Here is a 15,094-nt window from a genome sequence, read left to right on the forward strand (position 1 = left end):
CCCCTCCCCTAGCTTCCTTCTTGCCAGTCCTTATGTAGCCCCTGGCTAACAAGGCCAGCAGCTGTTCCCTATTTGCCACTTGGGGTGGGCTTATTCAGCCAGCTCCAATTCCCCTTTCGTGATTGGAGCTGGCGTGACACTGATGTGGCTTAGGGTTTCCTAGCCAGCACCCTGTCACACTATGCAACACAGTAAGCACAGTGTACAGCAGAGATGCCATGGCTGTCATACAAATCATGGCTGGAGAGGTTTCAGAGTAACAGCCGTGTTAGTCTGTATTCGCAAAAAGAAAAGGAGTACTTGTGGCACCTTAGAGACTAACCAATTTATTTGAGCATGAGTTTTCGTGAGCTACAGCTCACTTCATCGGATGCATGCCGTGGAAACTGCAGCAGACTTTATTTATACACAGAGAATATGAAAAAATACCTCCTCCCACCCCACTGTCCTGCTGGTAATAGCTTATCTAAAGTGATCATCAGGTGGGCCATTTCCAGCACAAATCCAGGTTTTCTCACCCTCCACCCCCCCACACAAATTCACTCTCCTGCTGGTGATAGCCCATCCAAAGTGACAACTCTTTACACAATGTGCATGATAATAAAGTTGGGCCATTTCCTGCACAAATCCAGGTTCTCTCACCCCCCCACCCCCCTCCCAAAAACCACACACACAAACTCACTAGCCTGCTGGTAATAGCTCATCCAAAGTGACCATTCTCCCTACAACGTGCATAATTAAGGTGGGCCATTTCCAGCACAAATCCAGGTTTTCTCACATCCCCCCCACCCCCATACACACACAAACTCACTCTCCTGCTGGTAATAGCTCATCCAAACTGACCACTCTCCAAGTTTAAATCCAAGTTAAACCAGAACATCTGGGGGGGGGGTAGGAAAAAACAAGAGGAAATAGGCTACCTTGCATAATGACTTAGCCACTCCCAGTCTCTATTTAAGCCTAAATTAATAGTATCCAATTTGCAAATGAATTCCAATTCAGCAGTTTCTCGCTGGAGTCTGGATTTGAAGTTTTTTTGTTTTAAGATAGCGACCTTCATGTCCGTAATTGCGTGACCGGAGAGATTGAAGTGTTCTCCGACTGGTTTATGAATGTTATAATTCTTGACATCTGATTTGTGTCCATTTATTCTTTTACGTAGAGACTGTCCAGTTTGACCAATGTACATGGCAGAGGGGCATTGCTGGCACATGATGGCATATATCACATTGGTGGATGTGCAGGTATACGAGCCTCTGATAGTGTGGCTGATGTTATTAGGCCCTGTGATGGTGTCCCCTGAATAGATATGTGGGCACACATTCAATGAATTGGCTGCTAAGAATTTGAGGAAGGTCCTAAAAGGTTTTGGCAAAACTAATTCTGTAACTGAAGTCTTTGACAGATATGAGAACAGTTCTTCCGAAAACTGCAGAATGACAGCAGCACCAGACAGGATCTAAGGTTGGATGCAAGAAATACCAGATGATTGGTGGACACCCTGTGCCTCCAAGAAAAAGTTTCCAAATGTAGCATCCAACAAGCCATCACTTGTAAAGTTCCTCTGTGAATACATGGTTCAAAGTGCCCGAGAGTAGGCACACACCCAAAAACACACACTCCTTCTTGTTGGAGGATTTTCCAATAGTGAAGTAGCAAAGCCCACTACAGATGGTTGAAGAAGCCCAAGATTGTATAGTACTCAAGAGGACGGGAACACAAGCATAGGTACAGACTGGAGCACCCATGGAAAAAAATTAGTGGGTGCTTAGCACCCACCAGCAGCTAAGCTCTCCTCCCTGCCCCCCAAGCATGTCCCACCCGCAGGTGGCCCCACTGATCAACTCCTCTCCCAGCTGTTCCACAGCATGCAGGAGGCACTGGGAGGGAGGGGGAGGAGTGGGGACGGGGCATGCTCAGGGAAGGGGTGGAAAGAGGTGGGGCCTTGGGGGAAGGGGTGGAGTGGGGGCAGGCCTGGGGCAGTGTGCGGGGTGTTGAGCATCCCCTGGGTAGAGAGGAAGTCAGCGCCTATGGAAACAAGGATGCTTCTGCATGCTGTATGTGCCAAAATAGTTTTTGGGCCTCTGGGTGTCAAAAGAGCCCTAGTAATTAGGTCTCCTGATACAGTTGTCCTAGTCCTTGCTGTTCACTACTTGCCAAAAATGGAACACATAGATAACATGTGGATAGAAATGGGCACCATAACCAGCACAACTGACAAGTAGCACTTCACACCTGTGAATGCATTTTGTGATGCACTCGCTCCTGACTTCTGCAACACACTTCCTGCTGTACATGCATTAATAGTATGTGACTCTGAGCCATCCCTATTTGGTATTGGGGGAAAAAAAAATCTGTGTTTAATGTTGTTGAAACAAAGGGAACTTACCATTTCAGAGATCTTGCCAAATTGGGAGAGACTGACAGAGAAGCCACAATTTCTGCAGCAAGGACGTTGGTAGCAGTGCTGTATGACCAGAGCGAGACAAAAAAAGACGACCTACAGATTCTGGAGTTGCTTGAACCTCAATCTAGCCATCAAAAAGGACAAGTCACTGGCCAAACTTCCACCATGTGAGGGCAGTTTTGAAGACCATGCCGAAAGAGCATTTTGACAAAGATTTGGATGTCTCTGCACATATGTTAACCAGATATTGGATCACCTTTGCAATATGGATGGAAAAATGGGGATGATGAGCTACTTCCTGTATTTTTCAAGAGCCCAATGGCACTTGAACTTCTACAAGACCATATTTGTGCCTGCACCTTTAGGGGTTGCTGGAGAATCAACTTAGACTGAAGTGAGAACAATCTTCCCTGTGTATATGTGAAGGCAATGAAGACTGTGGTATCCCACCCACTCCAGAAAGAGATCAGAGTGATGAACAAGATGAGGAGAATGATGTTGACTAGAAATGTCACCTATGCTATTACATTTCAATGATAGTGCACAAATGTATTATTAGATTTTGTTTTACCCTTTAGATTGTTGCTGTGATCTTTTGAAGTCACAAAGAAATCCAATTTGATGTCTTAACATAATACACAGAGTCATTAAACCAACAAATGAATACAAATATTTCAAAGTAGTCATTTTAACATATGGATGGCATCAGTGTTTATCACAGTTTCTATGGTAATGGCACCACTTGACCATTCCACATCATACTTCATCTTAAAGTAGACATAATAGGGTTTCAAATGATATATGATGTGAGTGTATATACAGAGAGTACATTAAGTTGACCAAATTGGTGGTTTCTGCTGCTCACCTCACAGGAATACAACCATAGATTGTGATTTTATCAGATCTCAAACATGGATGGATGGATGTGGAAAAATTGGAGAGAGTCCAGTGGAGGGCAACAAAAATGATTAGGGGACTGGAACACATGAGTTATGAGGAGAGGCTGAGGGAACTGGGATTGTTTAGTCTGCGGAAGAGAAGAATGAGGGGGGATTTGACAGCTGCTTTCAACTACCTGAAAGGGGGTTCCAAAGAGGATGGATCTAGACTGTTCTCAGTGGTAGCAGATGACAGAACGAGGAGTAATGGTCTCAAGTTGCAGTGGGGGAGGTTTAGGTTGGATATTAGGAAAAACTTTTTCACTAGGAGGGTGGTGAAACACTGGAATGCGTTACCTAGGGAGGTGGTGGAATCTCCTTCCTTAGAGGTTTAAGGTCAGGCTTGACAAAGCCCTGGCTGGGATGATGTAACTGGGAATTGGTCCTGCTTTGAGCAGGGGGTTGGACTAGATGACGTCCAGGGGTCCCTCCCAACCCTGATAGTCTATGATCAGCAAGGAAATGGAGTGCTTAAGGAGTGGTGCTGGTAATTTAGTAGGTGGCACATTTTCCTCTGGATAAATACTTATCTAGGGTGGAACTGGTACGGTGTTATGGGATACTGTGCTACTGGAGGGTGTCCCCTTTCCAAAAAGGTAAAAGAAGTCCTAATGGTTTCTGGTTTTTAAAAGACCAAAATGATAATTTTCGTAATAGGGGCTGTTCATCTCAGCATTATAGCCAAAATTCCCACCTGAGATTATTACATTCCACCTCATTAAGTTCTCTCTGTAGCTTGTGTTTAATGAAGTTGTCACAGTTCAGAGCAACTGCACCTGGATTTCCCTCCTCCCCAGTGGTCAGCAAGGCCGCCACTCTTGCCTTTCAGCTCCCCAGGTGTGGCCTCTCTTGGGTGGAGACACACGTGTCTCTCCCTTCTGACTGGGGAGTTTCCAGGTTGGATAGTTCCCTGCCTTCACTGTGTCATAACCAGCACAAAGAGGTTGCTTTAGGACTCCTGCCTGCTTTCTCTTCAGAGACAGTGTAATTACCAGTGTAATTGCTACAGATGTAAGTTTCCACACCTTTCTAAGGTAAAAAGCATTACAGAGAAAACATTCAAAACAATAAAAGAACCTAACAGCTTATTAGCATGTGCATCAGTAGGGCCCTCCCAAATTCAGTCCATTTTGGTTAATTTCATGGTCATAGGATTTTTAAAATCATAAATCTCATGATTTCAGATATTTAAATCTGAAATTTCATGGTGTTGTAGCTGTAGGGGTCCTGACCCAAAATGGGGTGGGGGGGGGGTCACAAGGTTATTGTAGGGAGGCTGCAGTATTGCCACCCTTACTTCTGCGCTGTTGCTGGCGGCAGCGCTGCCTTCAGAGCTGAGCTCCAAGTCAGCAGTCACCGCTCTCCAGCCATCCACTTCTGAAGACAGCGACTCTGCCAGAACAGTGCAGAAGTAAGGATGGCATGGTACGGTATGGCCACTCTGAGTTCTATGCTGCTACCGTCAGAGCTCGGCACCTGGCCAGCAGCCACCACTCTCTGGCCTCCCAGCTCTGAAGGCAGCACAGAAGTAAGGGTGGCAGTACCGCAACCCCCCCTGCAATCCTTTTTTGGGACCCCCAGTTTGAGGAACGCTGGTCTCCCCCGTGAAATCTGTATAGTACAGGATAAAATTTCACCAAAGACCAGATTTCACGGGGGAGACCAGATTTCACAGGCCATGACGTGTTTTTCACTGCCATGAATTTGGTAGGGCCCGACTTATCAGATATCATCACCATTCTCACAAAGGGGTCTGGCAGGTGCAGTCTTTCAATAGAGCAACCTTGTGGTTAGAAGTTCATCAGAGCTTCAGCTCAGGACAAGTGCACAGTCTCACGGGGCCAAGTCCTTCCAATCCTCCCAGGAGGATTCAAATCCCTCTGTGGACCAGGAGTCCTGTCCATATGCTCGGTCAGGAAGAAAACCCTGAGGTTTTCCAAAAGTTTTTGTCTATAGGTCTCTGGGGAATCCAGTTTGAACTAGTGTATGAATGTCGCCCCAGGGAGATGACTTCTAACGATTGATAATGGAAGAAGTACATTAGCATCCCCCCTCCTACTAGAAAAGGTACCAGAATTGTACAATAACCCAAACACAATTGCATTTTTAATACAATGTACCCCAAAGATGTTAACCCTAATTCAACAAGGGTAAACTGAACTCAACAAAGCTTCTCAATTCCATAAGGTTTCTTCAATGTATTACAGGATATTGTCAGTCTGTCACAGCAGTAATCTACATTACTACCTCAACAGCTGTAGAACATTGCTTTGTGCTGTTAAACAGCTGCCAAGTCATGCTCCAGTGGTGGCTGCTTATCAATGTGGAGACTGAAGGGATTCCTAAGAGTATATCCTTTCCAAGGGCTAGATCCACAAAGGGACTTAGGCAATGCAACGCCTAACTCTCTATACATTAGGAAAGTTAGGTGCCTACGATGTTTGGGATCCACAAAAGGCACATTCCAGGTGGGGGACTTGCCGAAGCCAGCTAGTAGGAAATGCCAAGAAAGGGGGGTAGGTTGTAAGGCCCTCCCTCCCCCCACCCAGGGAGTTAGGCACCTAAATATGGGCTGGAGGGAGGCACCTATCTTTGCTTGGGTTGCACAGCCACTAGAGTCTGGCATCTAAGCTGTATTTTGCATGGAAGAGAGTTAAGGCACTCACCCAGGTCCAATTTTCCCCTCTGCCTGATGTGGAGCAGGGATTGGAACCCATACAGTTCTCAGGGGAGTGCTTTAATAACAGGACTATGGGATATTCTGGATTATGAGAACTCGGTCTTTCCCGCCGAAGCTGTTCCACTGTGTATAAATAATTAAATATGTACTGGGCCAAGGAGAGAGCAGGAATAGCTCTACAGCCCAGCAATTAGGGCACTCACCTGAGCGGTGGTAGACCCGCATTCAGATCTCTGCTCCACACATGCAGAGAGAGAGCATTGATGTGGGAGACCCGGCTACAATGCGTGCGTGCTCTCGCGCACTCTCTCTCTCATTTATTTATATATATGCGTGGAGCAGAGATCTGAAAGCAGGTCTTCCACCTCTCAGGTGAGTTCCTCTTTTAGCCCAGCGGTTAGGGCTGTTACTGCCGCCACCCTCTCATTCCTCCCGCCCTGGCCAGGCCATTTTGTGTGGGTTTAGGCATACTCTAAGACTGCCTACTGGATCAGGCCTCATAAGTGGGGGGGTTGCCTAGTTTGAGGATCCTGCTGGAGTTTAGGTATGAGATGGGCACCCAGGTGCTACGACTGAGGTGGCTGTACACATGCTCACTGTTAGAAACTCAGATGCCAAGGGATTTTAGGAACCTACAGGGTTAGGTGGCAACTGATTAGGGGTTTTGAAGATTTCAGTGGCACCTAAATGTTGGATTTAGGGGCTTAAATCCTTTTGTGGATCTAGCCTTAAAGCTCTTCGAAACCTTTCTGGATAAAAAACCCTTTAGATGTATAAGATATTAATATTGTTGATTGCTGTTTGACCACCATGTCTCTGCCTGTACTTGTAGCTGGGAGGCTGAGACGAAAGGAGGCTGGATACTCCCCCTCTTAGCGCATGCGCGATGTGCCTCAGGTGGCACGTGACCAGGGTTCATCACCGAATTTGGTCCACTGGTTGGATCATTAGCTTTCCCGGCCCCGACAGGGAGTGTGACGTGAATGCTGATCTGTGCCCCCTGGCAGGGTACTAGTCCCACAGTAACAAATGGAATGAGATCATTGTGCTCTCTTAAAATAACCTGTCAGCAAATGAAAATGGAAGCTCTGGAAAAGCTATCTTTATTGTTAGCATGGCAAGTGCCAGTTGGGGGGTTTGGGGGTTTTTTGTTAGCAAAAACTATTGTAAGGAAACTCTTAAGAGCCATATACCTCCCTTCAGCCCATGCTCGACTCTTGGGCTATGTCTACACTACCGTGGTAAGTCGACCTATGCTACTCAACAGTTATTCACGTAGCTGGAGTTGACGTACCTTAGGTCGAGTTACCACAGGGTCTACACTGCTGGGGGTGGGGGGTTGATGGGGTAAACTCTCCCGTTAACTTACCTTACTCTTCTCGTCATGAGTAGAGTACAGGGGTTGACTGGAGAGTGATCTGCTGTCGATTTGGCGGGTCTTCATTACACCCGCTAAATTGACCGCCGGTGGATCGGTCTCAGAGCATCGATCCCGGCTGTACTGTAGACCTGCCCTGAGTGACATCAGTGGAAGTTCAGCTGGGAGATCATGAACCCTAGTGGCTGGATTTAAAAATGGAACTCTCCGGAAATTCAGAGTTAAGGCTGGGGTCACCACCTGTTTATAATTTGCCCTACAGCAGGGGTGGCCAACTTGTGGCTCCGGAGCCACATGCGGCTCTTCAGAAGTTAATACGCAGCTCCAGGTATAGGCACCGACTCCGGGGCTGGAGCTTCAGGCGCCAACTTTCCAATGTGCCGGGGGGTGCTCGCTGCTCAACCCCTGGCTCTGCCACAGGCCCTGCCCTCAAGCCACCCCTTCCCGCCTCAACCCCCCGAGCCTCCTGCCACAAAACAGGTGATCAGGAGGTGCAGGGTGTCACTGATCAGCGGGGCTGACGGTGGGCGGGAGACGCTGGGAGCAGGGGGGTAGGAGATGATGTGGGGCTGCTGATGTATTACTGTGGCTCTTTGGCAATGTACATTGGTAAATTCTGGCTCCTTCTCAGGCACAGGTTGGCCACCCCTGCCCTACAGGATAAAATAAGTACACGGTGATGATCCATCACAAGCATTATGACATCTGGTCCTTTTCACTGTGTCATTGGAAAGATGGGTTGACACATCCCGTTATGACACATCATTGCATACTGATGCCTTAATGTTATTACTATTTTAATAATTTATATTACAGTAATGCCTAGAGCCTTCACTCAGGGTTAGTTGCCCGTTGTGCGAGATGCTGTGTACATGACCCCCTGTGCCAAAAAGTTGACAATTTAAATAGCCAAGGCAGAAAAGGGTAAAGAGGAAAAGGCATTCTAAATAACTTATGTGCCATGATGAGCCCCAAAGTAATCTAGGACTCTAATTTTCCAACAGGTGTTAGGAAACTCAGGAATGTTCATGATTCTTTTGGAGAGGAGGGGTAAGCAACCCCAGTTAATGCCACAAATTCTTTCACTTACGGTATGAACTTGCACCATTTAAGTGTAAGGGAGTTTTGCCATTTAATTTAACAAGAGCAGGAGGACCAGGCTCTCAGGTAGCCATGCAGAGAGTGGGACCCCAAGAACAGCTGAAACTCTATGATAGCGTCATAAGATCATAAGGCCAAAAGGGACCACCAGATCATGCTATGGGAAGATGGGGAAGAAAATGGGGAAGAGATGGCCAGCCCTCTGTGGAGATAGAGGTGGTTAGGGACTATTTAGAAAAGCTGGACGTGCACAAGTCCATGGGGCCGGACGAGTTGCATCCGAGAGTGCTGAAGGAATTGGCGGCTGTGATTGCAGAGCCATTGGCCATTATCTTTGAAAACTCGTGGCGAACGGGGGAAGTCCCGGATGACTGGAAAAAGGCTAATGTAGTGCCAATCTTTAAAAAAGGGAAGAAGGAGGATCCTGGGAACTACAGGCCAGTCAGCCTCACCTCAGTCCCTGGAAAAATCATGGAGCAGGTCCTCAAAGAATCAATCCTGAAGCACTTGCATGAGAGGAAAGTGATCAGGAACAGCCAGCATGGATTCACCAAGGGAAGGTCATGCCTGACTAATCTAATCGCCTTTTATGATGAGATTACTGGTTCTGTGGATGAAGGGAAAGCAGTGGATGTATTGTTTCTTGACTTTAGCAAAGCTTTTGACACGGTCTCCCACAGTATTCTTGTCAGCAAGTTAAGGAAGTATGGGCTGGATGAATGCACTATAAGGTGGGTAGAAAGCTGGATAGATTGTCGGGCTCAACGGGTAGTGATCAATGGCTCCATGTCTAGTTGGCAGCCGGTATCAAGTGGAGTGCCCCAAGCGTCGGTCCTGGGGCCGGTTTTGTTCAATATCTTCATAAATGATCTGGAGGATGGTGTGGATTGCACTCTCAGCAAATTTGCAGATGATACTAAACTGGGAGGAGTGGTAGATACGCTGGAGGGGAGGGATAGGATACAGAAGGACCTAGACAAATTGGAGGATTGCGCCAAAAGAAATCTGATGAGGTTCAATAAGGATAAGTGCAGGGTCCTGCACTTAGGACGGAAGAACCCAATGCACAGCTACAGACTAGGGACCGAATGGCTAGGCAGCAGTTCTGCGGAAAAGGACCTAGGGGTGACAGTGGACGAGAAGCTGGATATGAGTCAGCAGTGTGCCCTTGTTGCCAAGAAGGCCAATGGCATTTTGGGATGTATAAGTAGGGGCATTGCCAGCAGATCGAGGGACGTGATCGTTCCCCTCTATTCGACATTGGTGAGGCCTCATCTGGAGTACTGTGTCCAGTTTTGGGCCCCACACTTCAAGAAGGATGTGGATAAATTGGAGAGAGTCCAGCGAAGAGCAACAAAAATGATTAGGGGACTGGAACACATGAGTTATGAGGAGAGGCTGAGGGAGCTGGGATTGTTTAGCCTGCAGAAGAGAAGAATGAGGGGGGATTTGATAGCTGCTTTCAACTACCTGAAAGGGGGTTCCAAAGAGGATGGCTCTAAACTGTTCTCAATGGTAGCAGATGACAGAACGAGGAGTAATGGTCTCAAGTTGCAGTGGGGGAGGTTTAGATTGGATATTAGGAAAAACTTTTTCACTAAGAGGGTGGTGAAACACTGGAATGCGTTACCTAGGGAGGTGGTAGAATCTCCTTCCTTAGAGGTTTTTAAGGTCAGGCTTGACAAAGCCCTGGCTGGGATGATTTAACTGGGAATTGGTCCTGCTTCGAGCAGGGGGTTGGACTAGATGACCTTCTGGGGTCCCTTCCAACCCTGATATTCTATGATTCTATGATCATGTAGTGTGACCTCCCATATCTCACAGGCCACTAAACTCCAGCCACCCGCCCCGCACCCGGCCCAACAACCAGAATTAGACCAAAGTATTAACGATGCATAAGCTCTTCAGGATGCATATGGTCATGGACACATGTTTATATTGCACTTAGCAACACGGGCACCCAACCTGGCTGATGCCTCTAGCAGTTACTGTAATATAAATGGTATACAAAAACAGTAACAACTGTGAAATTACCTGGACACAGAGGGGTGATTGGATGCCGGAGCAGCTCAACTATGAATTTCCTGGCTTCAGAGGTTTTTCCATTTTAACATCAGAGATTTCCCCCCTCCCCATCTTTTGTGTAATTTAATTATTTATTTTTAATACAGAATTATATCATATTACTCCCTGATTGAAAAACAAATTAAATTTGGCAGGCAAAGTCATTTTTAATTGTACAAACATGCAAAAATGTTTTCAAAAGGCTCCTTGATTATTCAGTCAAAATACAACCATCCCCCCCATCCCAAATCTTCCTGAATAGAACAGATAATCCATTTATATTTATAAACCTTGGTTTTAAAATATTTTCATGGAGGAAGGATTCGTTTTAATGTGGTTTCTCTAAAAAGTGCTGACACACTCAATTATAACACTTCCTATCCTTGGAAAGGGAAGATGTCTAATTTAGTCAGGCCTTTCTGAAGCTGTCCAATTGTATGGATACACACCAAATCAAAACACAAGGAGTCAATGACCTAGTCAAGTCCCTTCGCAAACCACCTTTTAACCAGCAGTAGGATTTGCCATAGACTCTCAGACCATCTCCATCCAGCTTCAATACCCCGTGTTTCAGAGGAAAATAGAAACATACTCAACAAATTCATCCCTGGTGTAACTCTGCTGCTGTCATATACTTACAGCTTTTATTCCACAACCTTTGAAATACAAAGATAAGAAAATTCAGGAGCAGCATTGCAAACGATTCACCTCTCTGCAAGGGACACGTATAGCTCTCCTCAACAACAAGTCAAGTCTATTATTTTCAATACAGACTGTACTGGTCAGCTCACACTCTTGCACATGCTCAGTAAGCACCAACAGAAAAGCATCTGGGATATGGTACAGTATTCACATGACCCAAGCATTCCACTAATACTTAGAATATAAGTGTAATATCCTAGTGGTGTCATTCTGAAGATTGGTGTTTGGAACAATGGAGAGTGTTTGCATGATCCAAAACATAATGGACTATCCAGTCTGGATACGAGTATTGGGAACACTACTTGTCATAATCTAAGCAATCGCTTTACATATAAGTGGGCTATTTATTCTGAATACTGAACAGCGCAAGTGCTGCTATGCATGTCCATTTCTTGATAGATATGTGGCCCCCTTCACCCTAGTATCTGAGTACCTCAGAAGCTTTAAATGAATTTATCCTTGCAAACCAGCTGGGAGGCAGGGAAATGTCATTATCCCCGTTTTGCAGATAGGGAACTGAACTGCAGAGAGATTAAGTGACTTGCACAAGATCCCAAATGAAACCTGTGGCAGAGGCAAGGAGTGAACCCACATCTCCCAAGTTCTAGTGCAGCACCTTAGCCACAAGCCCTTGGAAATGCATGCTGGTGCCAATTCTGGGATAGCGTGTTGGGTGGTTTTGATTTTGCAACTATGTTAATTGGGATTATAGGTTATTAGATTAAGATTTGTGTTTGGACATATTTCGCCCTTTATCTGAGGAGCTGAAGTGCTTTATAAATATCAGTTAATTAAGCCTCAACTCCCCCCTCCATGCAGTAGGTATTATACCCATTTGTTTACAGATAGGTAAACTGAGAAAAAAGGAGGTTGAGGGACTTGCCTCAGGTCACACTACAAGTTAGTGGCAGAGCGGAGAAGAGAAATCAGGAGTCCCAGCTCCCATGTCACAGCTCTAATAAGATAAACACCTCCTCTTCCCTGAACCCTATATTCCTTTATAGAGGGTTTATGCCCTCTCTCCTTCTAACTCATTACTTCTAACCAGTGAAAAAAAATTATTGCAAAAGACAACCACCCAAGCCTATATGGAAGCACAGGAGTTACCAAACACAAATTACCTTCATTACTAAAATTGCACAAAAGGCAAATAAAATGCCTGTAATCCATCTGCAGATAGAGCAAGTTTCTAACTTTTCCCCGACCGTTAGCACCACATGTGAAAGCTGCCTCTCCTCTCCCCATTGCACCAAGCCTACAAATTATCTACAAGGCCTATGAGATTTAATGATCCCCTACAGCCAGCTCCTGCTCTCCTCAGCTTCAACAGCAAGCTGCAAGAGCCAAACAGATTACAAGCTTTTGAATGGGAAGATGTTGGCTGCCCACAGTCTTCCATTGCTCTGTCTTTAGGACCTCCTCTTAGAATCAAAAATGGCTCAGCAAAATTGCCCTTCCCCCTAACAGATATCAGGAGAGGGAGATGTGAATAGAAATGTATCTTCTGACACTCCCAACAAAAAGGCCATTATAGGGCACACAAACACCCACCACCCCACCTTAATTTTTAAGTACATTTGGGGAGGTTAACCCTAAAACCAAGCCCCAGGGATATCCCAAGCAAGCCGAGAACCCCATTATTACACGGCAATTCAGCTTGAGAAAAATGGGCATGTCACTTTTTTTTTTATGTACAGGTGTTTGATTTCAGACCCAAGGGGAGTCTTATTGGTGGAGGGGAAAATAAAGGGGGGGGGAGAAAGACTATAAAATTTTTCAACATTTAGGTCAAATTGTGTGTGTTCAGAGGATTGTGGGGGTTGGAAGAAACCATTGTTAAAAAGGGTACAGAAGAAAGTACTAGGTCTTCCTATGCTTGGCGGTATTTGGCTGGTCCCCGCTCCCTCTTGGGGAAGGGAGGTCCAGGCATAAGCAGCCCTGAGGGGCAGCAGGGTAACCCCCTTCCGAAGAGCAGAAATCCCGGTCTCCTGCTATAAAGTAAACTGCCCTTGCCCTATTTAGGGAAGAGCCTGGCGCAGTGGCTATATTTGAAAACCGAGGTAAACAAGATCTCAGCACAAGTGGATGGAGCACAACAGCTGTGCGAGATTAATCGCACGCGCTGAGAGCCAGCCAGGCAGACACGCCGGGGGCTTCCAGGGCTGCCTGGCCTTTGGAAGGGCTCATAGCAGTCCTGCTCCCGATTCTTGTGGGGGCTTTTCGAGTGTTGCCTCCCCCCCCCCCGGAATAAATACAAATAAAACGCTCTCGCCTGCAGCCCCAGAGATTCACCGACGCTGCTGCAAGCGTCTTCCAGTCCGAGGGGGAATTGCACCTGGCCAATTTCAACCGCTTTGCAAATTGCACGCTGCCCCCTTCGGATTGCTTCCCTCGCCCGAGTCAGGCATTGAAAAGCAAGAAATTTATAGCACTGCATTAGAGGCATTTACTCCGGCTAACGTGCCCGCCCCCTCCCCCCACCCATCCGGGGAGGGGGCAGTGGAAACTGCCTCTTCTGCCCCACAGCCTCCGCCGCTTGCTTTTGCACAGGAGCAGTCGGGGCTCTCGGCACGTTCGCCGTGAATCCCGGATTTGGGTCTGAAACCGCTCATCGGGCTGAGCGTTTTCCTTCCCGGCTGCTGCCGCCGGCTTGTTGTTATTTTAGACTGGACCCATCCCCCCCAGGAAAGCTCCTGCTCCCCGAGACACGGCGTTACGGAGGGGAGGGAAACCGAGCCACGTTAGCCGAACACCCCGGAGCACGACCACAGCAGCTCCCCTGCCGCGCAAACCCCGCCAGCTTCTTCGCCTGGCCCACGCGCAGGGGCTGCTCGCGCCGGGCTGGGAAGCTGCAGCAGCCGGTTTATCTCCATCTGTCCCCCCCCCCCCCACACACACACACACACACACAGACTATGCCTCGGGGAGGGGGGGGCAGGAAAACCGCACGAATGGGACGAAGCTGCCCGGGTTTACAATGTTAAAACCCCTTCTCTGCTTGCTGGATGCTCTCGCAGCGAGATCCCTGCCCCCCACCATACCTCTGTGGGAATTCGCATGCAATAAATCAGGACCTGCTTCATCGCAGGAAACTTAACCATTCGCCCTGCATTTCCGACAGAGCCCTCTTACTTACCCCTCCTGGTTGCCTTTCTGACTTCCTGGGGGGCTGGCTTGCTCCCCAATACAGATCCTGCCGGTTCTTAAACAGAGCTCATTGCAGCTGGTGGTTAATCACTGACTGGCGAGGGGCGCGGGGTCCTCCTTTGCATGTCAGTCCAACTTGCCTCGCTTGCTAAAAAACCTCTGCTCTCTTTTGCAGCTGTCAGGGTGAGTGGGCAAGTGCATCGGGAAATCGGGGGCAGGGAGGGGTGGTTGAATGTTGGTAAATCCCCCGGCCTTGATCTTCAGGGGGTGTGCAATATAGTTTGGGGAGGGAGGGGAGATGTGGGAAGGGGAAGAATGAGGAGGAGGAATGGGGATTGAAGAGGAAAAATTGGATTGTGCCCCAATTGCAATCGAATGTGCCGGGCTTCCCCCTTTTCTCTCACACCATCGGGGCTCAGCTGAGACTTTCCAGCATCACAGCGCCAGGCAAGCCGCTGAGCCCGACTTCTGAGAGACAACGAGGTTTGCACAACTGCAGCAAGAAGCCAAATCAAAAAGCCAATCTCCAAGCCTCCAAACTGCACGTCACCGTATCAGCTGGGCGCAAGAACTGCAACAGAATTACAAGCCATGCATATTTATTCTTCTGAATTGGGGCGGGGGAGGTTTCCAGATTGTTTATAGCCCAAAAAAAAAAAATCACAATAAACCCCCAG

The 15,094-nt window shown here is 47.3% G+C and overlaps 1 protein-coding gene across 4 annotated transcripts in view; it reads right to left on the minus strand.

The window, feature by feature from the left end:
• Positions 1-14,483, minus strand: part of SLC8A3 (solute carrier family 8 member A3) — a 196,676-nt gene extending 182,193 nt beyond the window's left edge. For 3 of the 4 annotated variants that reach the window (XM_073348493.1, XM_073348492.1, XM_073348491.1), the window contains exon 1: positions 14,407-14,483. The gene's annotated coding sequence lies outside the window, so the exon portion shown is untranslated. The remainder of the gene's footprint in view (positions 1-14,406) is intronic. The other variant, XM_073348495.1, reaches the window with a different exon arrangement.
• Positions 14,484-15,094: the final 611 nt, after the last annotated feature.

The sequence above is a fragment of the Lepidochelys kempii genome, chromosome 6 (assembly GCF_965140265.1).
Source record: "Lepidochelys kempii isolate rLepKem1 chromosome 6, rLepKem1.hap2, whole genome shotgun sequence".
NCBI lineage: Eukaryota > Metazoa > Chordata > Testudines > Cheloniidae > Lepidochelys > Lepidochelys kempii.